The following is a 3,084-nucleotide window of genomic DNA, read 5'->3' as shown; positions in this document are numbered from 1 at the left end:
AGGGATTTGGGTTCCATCCCTATTCCCTTTAGAGGCAATTTTCAGGGCCAGCCATTTAGAGTGCTGGCATGGTAACCCCTTTGTAATATAAAGCACCGTTTCCTGAACGAGCACTTAGCACGTACCTTCCAACCCTCACCGCCCCGCAGATGAGCCTCACTGCACCTGTTTACTTGTAACTGAGGCTCAGAGGGGTGAAATGATTTGCTCCAGGTCACCCAGCTGGGAAGGGATACAGCCTGGTTCCAACAGTCACGTGCTCCCCGCTGCAGCCAGGCTCTCTCTCATTCAGCCCCAGATTCTGGTTCAAGCCTCAAACCCCACTGGGTCCCGCAGGAAACTGCAGAGCTGAGGGGCACAGACGGGGATCCAGCCTGCCTTCTGCATCCTGTCGGGCCTGCCAGGGGTTATGAGTCTTCCAGAGGTCCCATAGACTCTCTGGTCTTCACTCAAGATGGGGTAGTCCCAGGGGGGCAGTGATTTCTGACCCCCGACACACACACACACGCAGGAACTGGGTCTCTGCCCTTCAGCACCTTGCCGTTGGGACCCGACCCATTCATCACTGTCTCTGGCAAAGGCCAGCTCCTGCCCCCGCCACCCCCACGGCTACTGGCCCTGGTAACCAGTGTCCTAGATCTCACTGCGGTGTCCTCCACTCCCCTGTTCCCCCCATCCTCCTGTCTACTGGAAATAATGAGTTTTGCCGATGTGGAAACAATACAAACTTGGGCTCAGCAACAACAGCAGCCTTCCCACTGTGCCTTCTCCAAAGGCCACAGCACCCCCTGGAGCCGCACCACCCGAGGGCATGCCCAAGCCCATACAAGGACCAGGACCTTGGCAGAGACAAAATTCCCACACTTTAGGGCTGTGTGGCTTTGGACAAGTGACTTAACCTCTCTGTCCCTCTGTTTCTTTATCAAGAAAATGGATATAATAAAAATTTAGTTCAAAAGATTATGGTGAGGGCCTTCCCTGATGGCTCAGTGGTAACAAATCTGCCTGCCAAGGTGGGAGACACAAGTTTGACCCCCAATCCGGGAAGGTCCCACAAGCCTCAGAGCAACTAAGCCCATGCACCCCAACTTTTGAGTCTGCTCCAGAGCCTGGGAGCTACAATATTGAGCCCACATGCTGCAACTGCTGAAGCCCAAGCACCCTAGAGCCCATGCTCTGCCACAAGAGAAGTCATCGCAGTGAGAAGCCTGAGCGCTGCAACTGGAGAAAAACCCACACAGCAACGAGGACCCAGGACAGCCAGAAATAAAAACCAATAGTTGTTTTAAAAAGAACAGTTATGGTGAGAGTTCCATGAGACCACACTCATGGTACACAGAAGATGAGCAATAAATGTTACCCTCCCCTCTCTAAAACCTGGAGGGGGAAAGGCCCAGCTAAGATGGAGGGTTCTAGATGGAAGAGGAAGCAACAAAGGGGTGAAAAGATGAGACAAGCCTTCCCTTAAGTGAGTCCCGAGTCCATTGAAAGGGAGATAGATAAATGAGGCACCAGGAGCTGGGTGACAGATGAAAATAGCTCGCTGCCTTCCTGGCCTGGGAGAAAGGGCCAGGGCAGACCTGAAGCTTCCCAGGTCATTGCTTCCTTGGTCATCGCCAGTGAACAGTTTCATCGCCCCTGATGGGTCCTGGGAGAGCCCGAGCCTGCAGTGACCTCAGGCTTGGTCCGAGCTTCTTTGGGGGAGGATGCCTGAATCTGAGGGCAACCCTTCGGATTCTGGGGGCAGCCCAAGGCTGGGGATGCTCAAGCTAAGGGTTAGAGTCTAGTTCCAGACGATGTCTGAATCTGGAGGGATGTCAGTATGGAGAGTCTAAATCTCAGCTTGGGCCTGATCTTGGTTTAGGAGGCTATAGATCTGCCCTGGGTGTTAAGACTGAGCTGAATCCTAGGTCTGTCTGTCAGCCCAAGCCTAGCAGCTATCAGATTTTGAGGTGAGCTTCGAATGTGGTGTTTGCTGACGGCGAACCTTAAAAAATATTGGGGTATCGGTAGATGATGGCTTTTTCTCACAATGGTCTGTGGATGCCACTCTGGGCAGTGCCGATCATGCAAACAGCTCAGTTGATGCCAGGAAAGAAAAGAATATATTGTGGCATCTGTGAGCCCAAATATGTTTACCCCGCATCTGAGGGACATCGTCTGTTTTAGGAGCCCTGTGTGTGAGGGTCCACACCAGCCCTGGGGTTTGGCTGGGGAAGGAGACAGGCGTCTCAGGGCAGTAAGGAAGAAGTCTTGGGGGCATCCCCGGGCAGCAAGTGAAGACAGCAAGTGAAGACGCACCTAGTTCCCTTCCTTTGGCTCTTCCTTTACCCTCTGTTACTGCACACAGTCCTCACATCTCCTGTCTCATCCTCCATCACCCACTCATGCCCCTCCTTCCATACCCCATCTTTGCCCTGAACTTCTCACTCTCCAGAAACCTCTTTTCTGAACCCCAAGTCTCAGGCACCTCCACATTCCTTCCCTGGGTGAGAAGGATCAAGGGGTGAGGGGGAGAGAAAACCCATCATCTTGTCCTCCGCCAACAGCGTTTAAGTAAATCCTACCCGAATCACCCTTCAGGGCCTGGGAAAGGCAGATCCGATTCTTGGGGAGCTCAGAGGCCTGCTGCCTTATCTAAGCCTCTGGAACAGGCATTTTGCATTTATTCCCCCAAATGTGATGCCAAACTGCGTTCCAGCCCGTGGCTCCCAGCCATCTGCAGGGAGAAATCCAGTTAGACCTTGTATAATAAGTTCCTGACAATCTTGCTGAGGACGCTGGGTCATAAAAGTCTCCTGGTTTTATCGCCGGTAACAGACACGGAGTGAAATTAAGTTGTCTTATCAAATTTAGATAATATATATCCCTCTAGAGTCGAAGGCTCTGCATGGGGCTTTCATGGTATGAGCCCAGGAAGGGGACGGTGGGGGGACGCGTGCTCCTAGGACGGAGCGCAGGGCAGGGGCTGTGTGGGGGAGCCTAGCAGGACTGGCAGGCAGGAGGACAGAGGTACTGGCATCCCCCGTCTCAGTGTCAGCCAGGCCTGAATTTGAGACCTGGCTCTGTTACCTCTGTGCTAGC

General features: G+C 53.2%; 1 non-coding gene across 1 annotated transcript; it reads left to right on the top strand.

The window, feature by feature from the left end:
* The first annotated feature begins 2,008 nt into the window (after window positions 1–2,008).
* Window positions 2,009–2,095, top strand: LOC133259996 (small nucleolar RNA SNORD35). Its single transcript, XR_009740654.1, has one exon. It is a non-coding gene; the product is annotated as a small nucleolar RNA SNORD35 (small nucleolar RNA).
* The last annotated feature ends 989 nt before the right edge of the window (window positions 2,096–3,084 follow it).

The sequence above is a fragment of the Bos javanicus genome, chromosome 13 (genome assembly GCF_032452875.1).
Source record: "Bos javanicus breed banteng chromosome 13, ARS-OSU_banteng_1.0, whole genome shotgun sequence".
In the NCBI taxonomy this organism is placed as follows: Eukaryota; Metazoa; Chordata; class Mammalia; order Artiodactyla; family Bovidae; genus Bos; species Bos javanicus.
Note: the sequence above shows the minus strand (reverse complement) of the source record. Positions and strands in the feature narration are given on the sequence as shown.